Source organism: Lepidochelys kempii, chromosome 3, assembly GCF_965140265.1.
Source record: "Lepidochelys kempii isolate rLepKem1 chromosome 3, rLepKem1.hap2, whole genome shotgun sequence".
Classification (NCBI taxonomy): Eukaryota; Metazoa; Chordata; order Testudines; family Cheloniidae; genus Lepidochelys; species Lepidochelys kempii.
Window position 1 is genome coordinate 106,747,509 of NC_133258.1, and position 17,057 is coordinate 106,764,565.

Here is a 17,057-nt window from a genome sequence, read left to right on the forward strand (position 1 = left end):
TTGGAATACCCATTTTTAGCTCCAAATCTTCTGCCAATCCCAGCCTTTTCATGCTCAGTTGCTTTCCTGCTTTTTAACCAAAAATGTTTTAACTATTTTTGAGCTTTAGAGAGCTAAAATGTGGATCTCATTTGACATGGATTTTTGTGTGTGCAAAAGTCTAGATCTGAAACGTTTGTAGAAAAATAGTCACAAATGGAGGTAAATTCTCCTCTTGGGTGCAAAGGAAACTTTCAGCCCATGAATGCGAATTCAATGAGAATTGCATACACTTAGTCAAGTGTACGATTGGCACTTAGTTCTTCATATGCTTTCATATAATTAGGAAATCAAATGATAACAGTGACAGATACATTGTTTTCATTCATGGATTCATAGAGCTTAAGGCCAGAAGGAACCATTAGATCATCTCATCTGGCCTCCTGTAAAACAGTTCAGTTTTGGGAGTAATAGCTACTGTGACTATGCAAGGAAGTATTAATATTTACCATATGTTTTGTCAAATTGCTCAGCCCTCGTGATATTTAGTACCTGATGGTTTTGAAATACAGCTAGAATAGCCTTCCTTTAAATATTCTGTTCCATCCTCTTCTGTGAATTGTGAAAAACTGGATGGCATGCAGAAGAAAATGTGGATCCTGTTTTGAAAGGGTAAGTAAGGATTTGAAAACTCTAGCAAAATTCTTTAACTTTCAGCTGAATAGAATATGCCATTTCTATGGCTGTCGATTAATCAGTTAACTCATGCGATTAACTTAAAAAAATAATCGTGATTAATCACAGTTTTAATTGCACTATTAAACAATAGAATACCAATTGAAATTTATTAAATATTTTTGGATGTTTTTCTACATTTTCAAATATATTGATTTCAATTACAACATAGTATACAAAGTAGACAATGCTCTCTTTATACTGTTATTTTGTATTACAAATATTTGCACTGTAAAAATGGCAAAGAAATAGTATTTTTAATTCACCTTATACAAGTACTGTAGTGCAATCTCTTTATTGTGAAAGTGCAATTTACAAATGTAGATTTTTTTGTTACATAACTGCACTCAAAAACAAAACAATGTAAAACTTTAGAGCCTACAAGTCCACTCAGTCCTACTTCTTTTTCATCCAATTGCTAAGACAAACAAGTTTGTTTACATTTATGGGAGATAATGCTGCCCACTTCTTGTTTACAATGTCACCTGAAAGTGAGAACAGGTGTTTCATGGCACTTTTGTAGCTGGCATTGCAAGGCCTTTACGTGCCAGATGTGCTAAACATTCGTAATCCCATTAATGCTTCGACCACCATTCCAGAGGACATGCTTCCGTGCTGATAATGCTCATTAAAAATGCATTAATTAAATTTGTGACTAATTTACAATTTTGTGAGTAATTTACAAATTTGTGACAAATCTTCTTGGGGGAGAATTGTATGTCTCCTATTCTGTTTTACCTGCATTCTGCCATATGTTTCATGTCATGGCAGTCTCGGATGATGACCCAGCACATGTTGTTCATTTTAAGAACACTTTCACTGCAAATTTGACAAAACGCAAAGAAAGAGTCAATGTGAGGTTTCTAAAGATAGCTACAGCACTCAACCCAAGGTTTAAGAATCTGAAGTGCCTTCCAAAATCTGAGAGGGATGAGGTATGGAGCATGCTTTCAGAAGTCTTAAAAGAGCAACACTCCAATGCAGAAACTACAGAACCCGAACCACAAAAAAAGGAAGTCAACCTTCTACTGGTGACATCTGACTGACTCACATGATGAAAATGAACATGCGTCGCTCTGCACTGCTTTGGATGGTTATCGAGCAGAACCCATTATCAGCATGGAAGCATGTCTGCTCAAATGGTGGTTGAAGCATGAAGGGACATATGAATCTTTAGTGCATCTGGCACATAAATATCTTGTGAAATCAGCTACGATTAATTTTTTTAATCGCTTGACAGCCCTAGCCATTTCTCATTTTTTCTCAGATTAATTTCCCCTTATATTTAATATGGGGAGATGTCTATAACATCACAGTAATTGTAATTACTTTCAACTGGTGGACCTCAGCACTTCAATAGCAGCACATTAACTATTTTTGCCTTCAAATTCTAGCGATGAGACTTAGTTTGGGTACAATAGTCAGAGCCATGTTCTCTCACTGGGACAACATTTGTTAAAATAATTCTGAGGAATCTGACACCAGTGGTGATATTTAATGATTACCATAGGAACTATTTTCACCTGCATGGTTTAGCCCTGAGGCTACCATCAGAACTGCCTTCAGATACGAGATTGTCTATTTCTTCTGGCAGACAATATTTGGTTGGAAATTAAAATAATCATTATGTGTGGGGAAATCTTGCATTGGATGGCTAAAATTATTTTGGCCTAAGGTCCAGCACAAGCAATATTTTAAAATTAACTTGGGTCTTAATCTATAGTGCTCTCAGATCTTGTCAGCATGGGGATACTCATGAAAGTTAAGACAAATTAACAAAATGGTGTGATGTTAATGTGCATAAATTAAAGTGCCTTAAAACTGCATGTGGATGCTCTAATTTAGAAGTAAACTGACCTTAATTCTCTGTAGCTTAATCCTCCTAGGACTCAGCTACAGAGATCTAAGGATCCTTTACGTCTGAATGAGAGTATCCACAGGGGCTTAATGCATTCTAAGGTATGTGCATTAACTTTACACCTTTAGTTAATTCATCTAACTCCCTATGTGGACAAGCCCTCAGAAGCAGGTGTTTCATGCAATGCCTGAAGTTCATCTAATTTTATAATAATACCACTACATGTTTCCCATTGTGAGTGATAGAGTCTTGCATTATGCTTTCCCCTCCTCTGATTGTAGACATTGCATAGGATCCACAGGGACCACCTTGACTAACAAATGGAGATACAACACGATGGCCAAAGTGCAACACAGAGCCAAACACAGCCAATAGAATTTAATATTAGTGGTCACTTTCACACAGCGGTGTTATCAGTGAAGACTATTCTTACCAGGCAATGCTCCATCTTGATCCTAGTAGGCTGCTCAGATCAGATAAAGACAAAGCATTGCATGTCAGGGTCTGGAGTCTCTGCAGATTATACCTTGGTATTAAAAATAAGGGCAGTTATAATGACCCTGTTACTGGGCTCTGACCTGAGTAGTTTTCAATGTGGCCCTCTAAGTGGGTACTTTGGACATCCTTGAGACACAGTGTATCTGTTTAAACCAGCTACTGTAACACTGCTTCTCTAATTTAACTCCTAGAAACAAGTTTCCTTGTCAATCATGTCTAATATTTGGAGTGGCAGCTCCTGCTGCTGCTGCTCTCACCTCTCTCTCACAGATCCACTTGATATGAAATTGGAGGAATCTAATGCAAGGGTTTTTAATGATTCATTAGAACTCCGCTCATCCAGCACATTAGAAGAATGTACTTCCAGGAGCTGTGATCTCTTTTTAAGCTGCAAATAGTTATAAAATGGTGGTGAGTTCACGTAGTGACACATAGTAACCTAATGCTACAGCACATTAAGAAAGGTTTGCTCCATATTAGCCTTTAATTACGTTTCAAAACTGAATCAAATACCTATGCATAGAAGGCATTTTAAAAAAAAATGCAATTTCCTCGGAAGTTTCTGAAGCTGCTCTTCATCTTCTCTACATTCCCAGAATGACTTACATACATTAAATGTTTTAATATACAATGAGCTTTGTGGTGAAGCAGTTATGGTTGCTACACACACAACATGCCTGACAAACCCACAGAAGCAAGCAAATGAAAAGATAAGTCACCTAACAGTACATATCTGTTACTCCTCTACCCACAAGCATACCCCTTGCCATGTACATCACAAGCCATGAACTGTAATTTTACCTCTGCCCCTCCCTCGCCTTTGGCACATCCCCCTTTACTGATTTTTTTTCCCAATGCAAGCAATTGTGAATGTTTCTGGTTACTTGCATTGGCAAAGGGCAGTTTGGTAAAGGGTTGTGTGCAGAAGAACAGTTAAAGGAGCTGATAGAGGGCTGATACATAAAGGGGCAGAATTAAGGTTTAGTTTTCCTCAGTGTCCCCCTCTTTACCAAGTATTTTGGAAATAGATGTTTTTAAAGAGATACCAATCCACAATGCAAAATAGGGCTGTCAATGAAAAATTCCAGCCAGATAAATCAAACAAAAACTTCATCAAAAGTTCATAGGACATAAGAACTAACCCTGGGTGAAGTTGAACACATATTGGTGACCTAATTTTAGAGAAAAACAGGAATTTATGCCCCCATTTTAGCAAAACTGTGGAGTTACTAATAGGAACCTCCATAATGCATCTGGCCCTTACTTTATCATTACTGATAAAGTCTGCAGATGACACAAAGAATGGGGGAGTAGTAAATAATAAAGAGGACAGGTCACTGGCAAAGAGCAATCTGGATCACTTGGTAAGATGAATGCAAGAATCAATATGCCTTGTAATGTGGATAAATGTAAAGGTATACATCTAGGAACAAAGAATGTAGGCCATACTTACAGGATGGGGGGTCTCTATCTTGGGAAGAAGTGATACTGAACAAGACTTTTGGGTCGTGGCAGATAATAAGCTGACTGTGAGCTCACAGTGTGGTACTGTGACTAAAAAGGCTAATGCAATCCTTGGATGTATGAACCGGTGAATGTTGAGCAGGAAGGTTGTATTATCTCTGCATTTGTCACTGGTAAAACTTCTACTGGAATTCTATACCTAGTTCTGGTGTCCACACCTAGAAGGATGTTGAAAAATCGGGGAGTTAAGATGGTTCAGAGAACAGCCATAAGAATATAATAACATAAGAACGGCCATAGTGGGTCAGACCAATGGTCCATCTAGTGCAGTATCCTATCTCCAACAGTGGACAGTGTAAGATGCTTCAGAGGGAATGAACAGAACAGGGCAATTTTTAGTGCTCCATCACTTGTCATCCCATCCCAGCTTCTGGCAGTGGTGGTTTAGGGACATTTGGAGCATTGGGTTGCATCCCTGACCATCTTGGCTAATAGCCCTTGATGGACTATCCTCCAGGAACTTATCTAAGTCTTTTTTGAACCCAGTTAAACTTTTGGCCTTTACAACATCCCATAGCAATGAATCCCACTACTGACTGTGCGTTGTGTGAAAAGGTACTTCCTTTTGTTTGTTTTCATGCCACTGCTTGTTAATTTCATTGGATGACTCCCAGTCCTTGTGTTATGTGAAGGGGTAAATAACACTTGACTATTCATTTTCTCCATACCATTCATGATTTTATAGACCTCTATCATATCCCTCCTTAGTTGTCTCTTTTCTAAGCTGAACAGGACAAGTCTTTTTAATCTCTCCTCATATGGAAGCTGTTCTGTATCCCTAATTATTTTTGTTGCCCTTCTCTGCACCTTTTCCAATTCTAATGTATCTCATCTGATCTAGGATAACCAGAACTGCATGCAGTTGTCACAGTTTGGGGTGCAATTTGACCAGAGAGAAGGTGTGTCACTGCCTGCCCTGTAATCCTGGGTGCCATTACTGCTCTGTTGGTGTAGTTCCTTGTTTGGACACTCTCAGCCAGCCTACACACAGACAATGAGTCCCTGTGTGTTAAGCAGCCCTGGTTCAGCCACTCTGACTCCAGCAGCCTGCTTGTTACACCGCAGCCACCCTCTGGTCTCCACCAGCCTCGGTTACTTCTAGCGAAGTAAACTCGACACATCCCCAGTTCTGAATTTCTCAGAAACCCTCTGCTCTGAAATGTCCAGCCCTCTCATGAATCAGTCAGAGAAATAATAAAGTTTGTTTGCTTTTTTAAACAGACAATACCTAGCAATTTGCCACATTAACTGGAGTTAACAATCACTTGAATTAAAATACAGCACTGCGTTGGTTTAGATTAAAATAAAATAAGTTTATTAACAAGAGGGCAATTTTAAGTGATGCCAAATAACAGGAATAAAGGTAGAGATGATTACAAGCAAATAAAAATGAAAACACGCATCTAAAAGTCTAAAACTGATTTATCAAGGCCCAGTCGCTGTTTAAGACAGTTTCACTAATCAAATATTCAGTCAGGATCTTCCACAGAGGTATAAGGTGCTGGTTTCCTTTATCTTCTTAGGTGAAAGATAAAGATGAGTCTCTCTTGCTGTGCTTCATATTACCTGGGTATTTAGTTTCCTGAGTCTTTCTGGGGTGCAGGCACCACATTAGTTCTCTGTCTCTTGAGTTCATGTTCACGACAACCCTGGCTGCTTTGCTTGATAGTTTTGTTTGTTGGTAATATGTAAATTGAGGTAAACCCACATTCTTTTGTCTTGTACAGACCTGTTTATCACCCATTTACCTAGGCTAGGCTGTTTTCTTAAACCTGTTCAAGTAACATTATACAGAGCATTTTACAATATTAATGACCAATGTACTATTAGATTTCAGATGATATCTTTGTCATGTTCAGGGGGTGCAACAGAGGCTGGCAAAGATTTGTGGAACCTCTTACTCTGTAACCCTTAAGTGCCTCAAAAGCTTTGCTATTACAGCTCTCTTCCTGCAACCTGCACAGTCAACAACAAGCATGCGCTTTATGTCAATGAACTGAGCAGCCCTGGTCCAATGCTATGGATCCAGGAGCTTGCCTGTGATACCACAGTCTTCCACTGGTCTCCACCAGCCTTGCTTAACAACTGGTAACATGACTCCAAATTCTTCCGAGCCCTGAATTTCTCCCCAAAACTTGTGTTCTGAAGTGTCCAACCCTGTCCTGAAACCGCTAGAGGATTAAGGCTTGTTGCTTCTTTAAAGAATCAATATCCAGACAATTTGTTACTTTAACTGGAGTAACCAAATAGTTCAAACACAGCACTGGAATAATTTAGATTAAAAAATAAAACAAGTTTATCTAATTCCAAAGAGATAGGTTTTAAGTAAGATCAATTATAAGGATTAAAATCAGAAATCATTACAAGAGAAATAGCGATAATACGCTTTCTAGTGACTAAAAGAAAAGGAGGACTTGTGGCACCTTAGAGACTACTTAACAAACTAGACTTGGTTCAAGGTAAAATCTTCACCACATGTTTCTGTCAAGATGGCTGATTGAACTCCTGGGCTCCTGGGTCAGTATCTATCCCCTATAATCAAAGGGCTGGTACCTTTGTGGTCTTAGACAAAAGATAGATAACTTGGTATTCTGTACCCCTCTCTTTTATAGTCCATTGAATCTTTGAAATGGATTCTTCTGAAGGATACCTCCAGATAACAGTCTGTTTCCAGCTGTGAGGTAGACAATATGGAGTCTGTCTTGAAGGAAGAGTCCTGCTAGGGTTGTCTGCTAAAATGCAGATTATTTAGTTCCTGTCCCTTCCAGTGCAACTGACTGAATGCGATTGTCATTCTTATCCCTTGCTGTGATAGTGTGAGGTTTAATTCCACCCCCTGATAGCTTGATGGGTCTGTATGTATGATATGTAAATACATTCTCATTGTCTTTCAAAGTACTTTGGAAGTAACTCCCAGGTGGGGAACCCACATTCCTTTCTGTAGGGTGGGATAACTCCTGCTTGGCTGGCAAACACATTTTAAGAAGTATAATTTCAGTTTATGTCCATAACTTTGCATCAGTTGTTTGCTCCTACATTATGCAATGATATTAAGAACCAGTGAGTTATGAGCTTTTCATTGATACCTTGCATGACACTTATCAGATACATTTCATGACAATAACAAAGTGACCTGGACTGGTTAAGCCAGCTGAAATTCATTACCAGATATCAGGATGCCCTTGGTGTCTCCCTTTGAGCTGTTATTAATGTCACAGCCTTATAAGGCATATTTTAGACAAACATCACTGCAGTAGTGTGTAGGATGTGAACACAGAGATGCTTAGGGTCACAGCATCATTCAAGGTGGGGGCATACTATGGCTTTATATAATGGCATTATGATATTTTCTGTTTTATTATCTATCTATACCTTTCCTAATGGTTCCTAACATTTTGTTAGCTTTTTTTTTTTACTGCTGCTGCACATTGGGCAGATGCTTTCAAAGGACTATTCACAATGACTCCAAAGTGTCTTTCTTGAGTGGTAAGAAGCTAAGTTAGACCTTGTGATGGGGGTATTCACCCCCACACCAGCTCCTAAAGGGGTTAAGGTGGCTAGGTGGGCCAATTAACTGCATAGGCTGCACCTGGAGAAGGAGCCAGACTGCAATGAGGACTAATTAAAGGATGAAGTTCACGTGAACAGGAACAGGTGGGGCTTGTATAAAGCCAGGTAGCTGAGGGCAGAAAGGGGCTGCAGGGAGGAGGTTGATAGTCACTGTCTTTGAGATTAGTGTGAACAGGGAGCTTGGCCTGGAGGGTAGGGTATGTCAGGAGGAGGGTGTAGAAGGAGCTTGATAGAGGCAATGTATGAAACAATCTAGGGAACCAGCAGCAAGGTGTAGGACAGCGTAGACCTTAGCTGATGGTTGTAGGGTCCCAGGACTGGAACCCAGAGATGAAGTCAGGCTTAGGTTTCCCTATCAGATACTGGGAAAGTGTCACCATGATGGGTGATGAACTGGAAGACTGCCTTGGATGATCGGTACAGAGACATTTTGGTACATATTTCCAGCCGGAAGTAGAAAACTACAGTGACCTATCTGGAGGTCCAAGCCACAAAGAGGGAGTAGTCAAGTCCTGAAAAAGAGAGAGAGAGAGAGTGGGCACCTGCAAGAAGGGGTATCAGATTGGCAGAGCTAATCCGTAGCTATAGCTACAAGGAGGTGTTCCACTGGTGAGTAGAGCACCCTGTGACAGACCACCCTCATCTTGTATGTCTAGTTGGGATTATGCTTTGCAACGTGCATTACTTTGCACTTATCAGCATTGAATTTCATCTTCCATTTTGTTGCCCAGTCACCAACTTTTGTGAGATCCCTTTGTAGCTCTTTGCAGTCAGCTTTCGACTTCACTATCTTGAATAATTATATATCCTTTGCAAATTTTGTCACCTCACTGTTTACCACTTTTCTAGATCATTTATGAATATATTGATCAGCACAGGTCCCCGTACAGATCCTTGAAGACCCTGCTATTTACCTCTCTCCATTGTGAAAACTGATATTTTTTTTCTTGCCCTTTGTTTCCTATTTTTTATTTTGGTACTGATCCACGAGAAGAGAATGATTAAAGGATTGGAAGATGTGCCTTATAGAGCTAGACTCAAGGCTCTCAATCTATTTAGCATCACAAAATAAATATAAAAGCTTGTGTTGCCCTATAGCACCCCTTGTTAACCTAGCGAGGTGCAGCAGGCACTCCCTGCCTCAGTTTCCCTTCTCCTAGGGCCCCTTAGTGGCACATAGTCCAAAAGGACATAAGACAAAATTCTCCTGCTGGGGATCTAAAACCAAATAAAATCAAAATCAAGTTTATTTCTTGGAGTTGTGCTTCTCCCTTTCTCCTTGGGGACCTGTGATCTCTAGGAACTCCCTCCCTTAGGAGAGCTTCATGCTTTGTGAGCATCTTCTGTGGTCTAATGGTCAATGCTGTGGACTGTAAATGCAGTGATCTGAATTTCTATCTGAGTGGGACCTGCTCATGCCTACAAACAGGGGAATTTGGGAGGGAGACATAATATAATCTCTATGGTTAGGAAGAGCCGCATTATCAGTGCCAACGCTGTGCCTGTCTCCTCCACCTGTGCCTGTATCCAGACAATCACCTAACCAAAGATGTCTCTACCCAGATCCTGGTGTGGGTTTGCAGAGACTGAGGCCTGCATTTCCCACTCACAGAAAGCGAGGCGGCGGGGACCATCCAGTGTGAAAGGTGCCTGCTGGTGAAATCTCTCAGGAAGCAGATGGGAAAGCTACAGGAGGAGATGGCTAGGCTGAGGAATATCTGTGCCCATGAGGAATTCCTTGAGAGTATTCATATGGAGACATTCAAGGCTGAGGAAACTTATCCAGCTAGAGAGGACTGCTGTCACATCACTGTGGGAGGAGCATATGGCTCCGTCACAGGGAGGACACTGACTGCTGGTTACTTCTGGCAGCAGGCAATACTCCACCCCTACTCCCAACCCACCCATCGTGGTGATGGAAAACTGTTATGCTGCCCTGGCAACGAGCGATGGAGAATCGCCTCCAAAGATGGAGGAGGAGAAGCCATGTACCCCCAAGGCTGGGAGGATTGCAGCCACCACTCCCAGGAGGAAATGTAGGGTAGTGGTGGTTGGGGACTGTCTTCTGAGGTGGACAGAGGCAACCATCTTTTACCCTGACGTGGCATCCTCGGAGGTATGTTGCCTGCCAGAGGCCTGTATCTGAGACTTACAGAGGGATTGTTGTGGATCATCCAGCCCTCTGACTACTACCCCATTCTACTCATCCATTCATGCACTAATGATACTGCAAGGTATGACTCTCAGCAGATCAGAAGTGATGACAGGGCTCTGGGAGTAAGGGTGAAAGAGTTGGGAGCACAGGTTGTGTTCTCTTTGATCATTTTGGTCAAGGGGGCCCAGACAGAGACATATGCATCCTGAAGGTGAATGCCTGGCTGCGAGGATGGTGTCACCAGGAGGGCTTTGGCTTCCTTGACCACGGGGTGCTCTTCCAGGAAAAAGGACTGCTAAGCAGAGATGGGGTCCACCTATCAAGGAAGGGGAAGAGCATATTTGGATACAGACTGGCTAACCTAGTGAGGAGGGCTTTAAACTAGATTAAAAAGGGGCAGGTGACCAAAGCCCACAGGTAAGTCAAAAACATGGAGACCTGGGAGAAGGGTCAGAATTTGGGAGGAGCATGGGCTTTTATAGCAGGGATAAGGAGAGACAAGTCAGAACTGGGGTGGGGAAGAAATCAAATCAGTATCTTAGATGTCTGTATACTAATGTGAGAAATATGGGGAATAAGCAGGAAGAACTTGAAATGCTAGTAAATAAATACAACTATGACATACTTGGCATCGCAGTTGGTGGGATAATACACATGACTAGAATATTGGTATAGAAGAGTACAGCTTACTCAAGAAGGACAGACAGGGAAAAAAGGGAGGAGGTGTTGCCTTATATATTAAAAATGTGTACAGTTGGACTGAGGTTAAGAAGGAAATAGGAGACTTTTTGAAAGTCTGTGGGTAAGGATAAAATGGGCAAAAAACAAGGGTGTTGTCATGGTGGGGGTCTACTACAGACCACCTAACCAGAAAGAAGAGGTGGATGAGGCTTTTTTAAACAACTAAGAAAATCATCCAAAGCACAAGACTTGGTGGTGATGGGGGACTTCAACTACTCAGACATCTTTTGGGAAAACAACAAAGCAGGACACAGATTATCCAACAAGTTCTTGGAATGTATTGGAGACAGTTTTTTATTTCAGAAGGTGGAGAAAGCTAATAGGGGAGAGGTGTTCTAGATTTGATTTTGACAAATAGGGAGGAACTGGTTGAGAACTTGAAAGTGGAAGGCAGCTTGGGTGAAAGTGATCGTGAAAAGATCGAGTTAATGATTCTAAGGAATGGTAAGAGGCAGAACAGCAAAATAAAGATAATGGATTTCAAGAAGGCAGACTTTAGCAAACTCAGGGAGTTGGTAAGTAAGATCCAATGGGAATCAAGTCTATGGGGAAAGTTTGAGAGAGTTGGCAGCTTCTTAAACATTATTAAGGGTTAGACATTATTAAGGGTGCAAGAGCAAACTATCCCACTGCATAGGAAAGATAGGAAGTATGGCAAGAGACCACCCTGGCTTAACCAGGAGATTTTCAATTTTCTAAAAATCAAAGAAGAGTCCTACAAAAAGTGGAAATTAGGTCAAATTACAAAGGATGAATACAAACAAATAACACAAGTATGTAGGGAGAAAATTAGGAAGGCCAAGGCACAAAACGAGATCAAACTAGCTAGAGACATAAAGAGTAACAAGAAAACATTCTACAAATACATTACAAGCAAGAGGAAAACCAAGGACAGCGTAGGTCCATTACTCAATGAGGGGTAAAACAATAGCAGAAAAAGTAGAAAAGGCAGAGGTACTTAATGACTTTTTTGTTTCGGTTTTCACCAAGAAGGGTGGTAGTGATTGGACATCTAACATAGTGAATGGCAGTGAAAATGAGGTAGGATGAGAGGCTAAAATAGGGAAAGAACAAGTTAAAAATTACTTAGACAAGTTAGATGTCACCAGGACCTGATGAAATGCATCCTAGAATACTCAAGGAGCTGACTGAGGAGATCTGAGCCATTAGCGATTATCTTTGAAAAGTCATGGAAGACAGAAGAGATTCCAGAAGACAGGAAAAGGGCAAATATAGTGCCCATCTATAAAAAGGGAAATAAGGACAACCCGGGGAATTACAGACCAGTCAGCTTAACTTCTGTGCCTGGAAAGATAATGGAACAAATAATTAAGCAATCAGTTTGCAAACATCTAGAAGATAATAAAGTGATAAGTAACAGCGTGGATTTGTAAAGAACAAATCATGTCATACGAATCTGCTGGCTTTCTTTGACAGGGTAATAAGCTTTGTAGATAGAGGGGAAGTGTAGACATAGTACATCTTGACTTTAGTAAAGCTTTTGATACTGTCTCGTATGACCTTCTCATAAACAAACTAGGGAAATGCAGCCTAGATGGAGCTACTATAAGGTGGGTGCATAACTGGTTGGAAAACCGTTCCCAGAGAGTAGTTATCAGTGGTTCACAGGGAAGGGCATAACAAGTGGGATCCCACAGGGATCATTTTTGGGTCCGGTTCTGTTCAATATTTTAATCAATGATTTAGATAATGGCATAGAGAGTACACTTATAAATTCAAAATGATCTGGACAAACTGGAGAAATGGTCTGAAGGAACTAGGATGAAATTCAATAAGGACAAATGCAAAGTATTCCACTTAGGAAGGAACAATCAGTGGCACACATACAAAATGGGAAATGTCTGCCTGGGAAGGAGTACTGCAGAAAGGGAACTGCGGGTCATAGTGGAGCACAAGCTAGATATGAGTCAACAGTGTAACACTGTTCCAAAAAAAGCGAACATCATTCTGAGATGTATTAGCAGGAGTGTTGTAAGCAAGACACGAGCAGCAATTCTTCCGCTCTACTCCGCACTGATTAGGTCTTAACTGGAGTATTGTGTCCAGTTCTGGGCACCACATTTCAGGAAAGATGTGGACAAACTGGAGAAAGTCCAGAGAAGAGCAACAAAAATGATTAAAGGTCTAGAAAACATGACCCATGAGGGAAGATTGAAAAAAAATTGAATTTGTTTAGACTGGAAAAGAGAAGACTGGGAGGGGACATGATAACAATTTTCAAGTACATAAAAGGTTGTTACAAGGAGAAGGGAGAAAAATTATTCTTTTTAACCTCTGAGGATAGGACAAGAAGCAATGGGCTTAAATTGCAGCAAGGATGGTTTAGGTTGGACATTAGGAAAAACTTTCTAACTGTCAGGGTGGTTAAGCACTGGAATAAATTGCCTAGGGGAGGTTGTGGAATCTCCATCATTGGAGATTTTTAAGAGCAGGTTAGACAAACACCTATCAGGGATGGTCTAGATAATATTTAGTCCTGCCATGAGTGCGGGGGACTGGACTAGATGACCTCTCGAGGTCCCTTCCAGTCCTGTGATTCTATAACATGATCCAACGGCTGAAAGTTGGAGGTAGATAAATTCAGACTGGTTTAAAGTGTACATTTTTAACAATGAGGGTAATTAACCATTGGAATAACTTACTAAGTGTTGTGGTAGATTCTCTATCACTAACAATTTCCAAATCAAGATTGGATGCTCTAGGAATTATATTGGGGAAGTTCTACAGCCTGTATTATACAAGAGGCCAGACTAGATGATCACAGTGGTCCCTTCTGGCCTTGGAATCTGAGTCTCCTGGCAGCTGAGGCCTTTTTTATCAGGCCCAGGTGCTTGTCATCAAAACTCCCTCCAAGCTTACGCTTGCCCAAGGACAACATGGGTGGAGGGAGGAAAGAGGAGGTAGAGGTGTGCATAGATGAGCGAGAGATGTGGGGAAAGGGGCTTGTGAGGTGTGCAGAGGCTAGCTCCTCCCCAGCAGCACACAGTAGTCCATGTCTGCTTCATTCACAGCCTTAGGAGCCAAGCCAGGAGAGTGTGCGTGTGTGCGCGAGAGAGAGAGAGACTGCGCCTCCCCAGGCCAGGACCCTCTGCCGGGTGCTCCCAGGAATCATAGAATCATAGAAGCTTGGGGTTGGAAGAGACCTCAGGAGGTCATTTAGTCCAAACGCCTGCTCAAAGCAGGACCAACACCAACTAAATCATCCCAGCCAGGGCTTTGTCAAGCCGGGCCTTAACCTCTAAGGATGGCGATTCCACTACCTCCCTAGGAACCCATTGCAGTGCTTCACCACCTTCCTAGTGAAATAATTTTTCCTAATATCAAATCTAAGAAGGGGCTCAGGCCACAGCTCTTTCCCCTGCCATCTCTTGGCAGCAACAACCACCACATCCCTGGAAACTAACTGCGGGGGGTGGGTGGGTTGGTGCTTTAGCCCCATCAGGATGCAACTCCAGAGCCTCCACTCCAAGCCAGCACTGCAGAGCCCAGCCAGATGCCTCTCCTGAGGCACCGCTTCCCTCAGCACCCTGACACTGGGCGCTCATCCATTCCCCTTGCAGTGAGGAGGCAGGGCCAATATGCCCAGGCAGGGTTGCAAGAAGAGCAGGTACTTAAAGGACCATGCCAAGCCCAGTGTGATTTATGGCCTGTGCAGTGTACACAAGATTGCTGTGCATATGTGCTTGCAGTTTACAGGAAATATGGCTCATCATTCAATTAACTGCCTAGATGGACTCACTACTCCTAAATTAGCTTGTCACAGGTTCCCCTTAAAAGTGTCAGGAATGAAGGCTTGTAGCTGGGCCTAGGATCAGCTAGCTAACCACAGTGGAAACCCCTCATCGCCCAGGTTACCTGATTGGCTGAGCAGGATTGTTCTTAAGCACAGGAATAGGACTTGGCTAGTGACTGCTCAACACTTATTCCTGCAGCTGTTATTGCTCTGGTTTCTGTCTCCTGGTTCCTGACTCTGGTTTGACCCTCATCTCTGACTCCTGAATCTTGACTCTGGTCCTGATCACTAGTCCAGACTGCCCATGCTCCAGACCTTGGGGTGGGGGGCGGGAAAGAGGCCAGTAACCCCATGACAGGGTGATTTCATCACAGTCTAGAAGTACATGGGGAACAGAATTGCCAATAAAGAGATCTTCGGTTCTAGCAGACAAAGATATAATAAGGTCCAATGACTGCAAATTGAAGGTAAACAAAGTCAGCCTAGCAATAAGGAGCAATTTGTTAACCATGACAGTAACTAACTAAATTCTTCATTGGAAATTTTTAAATAAAACTTGGATGTTTTTCTAAAAGATATGCTTTGGTTTAACCACAGTTATTGGACTTGAAGCAGAAATAAATCCAAGGAAGTTCTTTGGCCTGTGTTATGCAGGACGTCCCTTCTGGCCTTAAAATACAAACATCTGTGATATCTCAGACTGCTTCTGTGTTCTCCAATGATCATTTTCTTGAGTATCAGAAGCACACATTTTATTGTTTGTCTTAACAGAATTAAATGCCCCTTCTAGCTAAGCATAGGAACAGCACAAAATGTTCACATATAAAATAAGCTATTTTGGATTCTCATTGTTTTTACAGAAGGGCTGATAATAATTGTCTTTTTCTCAAATTTCCTTCTCCCATTTGCAGCAGTGGAAAAGCAGTTTTCCATGGCAAGACTTAAGAATGTGAGTCAGTTATGGGGCTAGCAACACTTCTCTCCCCTCTCAGATCTCTCGGAATGTCCCTCCAATCATGTATTAGACCTCATGCCATTACCTTCCTAGGGTGGAATCACACGATTCTTGCACTTTTCGACCTGGTCCTTGGCTACAGCACCCTATGGATCAACTATGCTTACCCTAAACAGGTCTGACTGAGTACTGGTACCTGGAGTCCTTTCCTTAGGAGCTTGTGAGCTGTAATGAATATAATGACACCAAACAGCCTTCTTAAAACAAAGTATTGTTTAATCTTAATGAAAAGAACAAAGCAAAGCATAAGAGAAGAGATTTTTAAAACAATCAACAGTCTATATCAGTGGTTCCCAAACTTGTTCTGCTGCTTGTGCAGGGAAAGCCCTGGCAGGCCAGGCCAGTTTGTTTACCTGCCTCGTCCGCAGGTTCGGCTGATCGCAGCTCCCAGTGGCTGCGGTTCACTGCTCCAGGCCAATGGGAGCTGCTGGAAGTAGTGGCCAGTACGTCCCTCAGCCCGCGCTGCTTCCAGCAGCTCCCATTGGTCTGGAGCAGCGAACCTGCGGATGCGGCAGGTAAACAAACTGGCCTGCCAGGGGCTTTCCCTGCACAAGTGGCGGAACAAGTTTGGGAACCACTGGTCTATATACATGCCTCTCTTATCTAAAGTCTTCAATGCACTCTTAATTGGGGCTGTAACAGGAGCATCGCCTCTAACCTGACTTCTGTTCACACAAAAATCTCTAGCTCTAGTTATCTGATACTTTAAGATTGAGACAGCTGACCTGTTGATGGTGAGGGTGGGTGGGTTGAAGCTTGAGAGTAGCTGAAGCTTGAACTAGTTATGCAGTGGGGACTCAGCTGGTCAGTTCAGGGGTGTCATAAATAGAAAGGGAAGGGTAAACCCCTTTGAAATCCCTCCTGGCCAGAGGAAAAACTCCTCTCACCTGTAAAGGGTTAAGAAGCTAAAGGTAACCTCGCTGGCACCTGACCAAAATGACCAATGAGGAGACCAGATACTTTCAAAAAGCTGGGAGGAGGGAGAGAAAGGGTCTGTGTGTCTGTCTTTATGCTGCCTTTGTTGGGGATAGACCAGGAATGGAGTCTTAGAACTTTTAGTAAGTAAGTAAGTAAGTAAGTAAGCTAGCTAGGTATGTGTTAGATTATGATTTCTTCAAATGGCTGAGAAAAGAATTGTGCTGAATAGAATAACTATTTCTGTCTGTGTATCTTTTTTGTAACTTAAGGTTTTGCCTAGAGGGGTTCTCTATGTTTTGAATCTAATTAC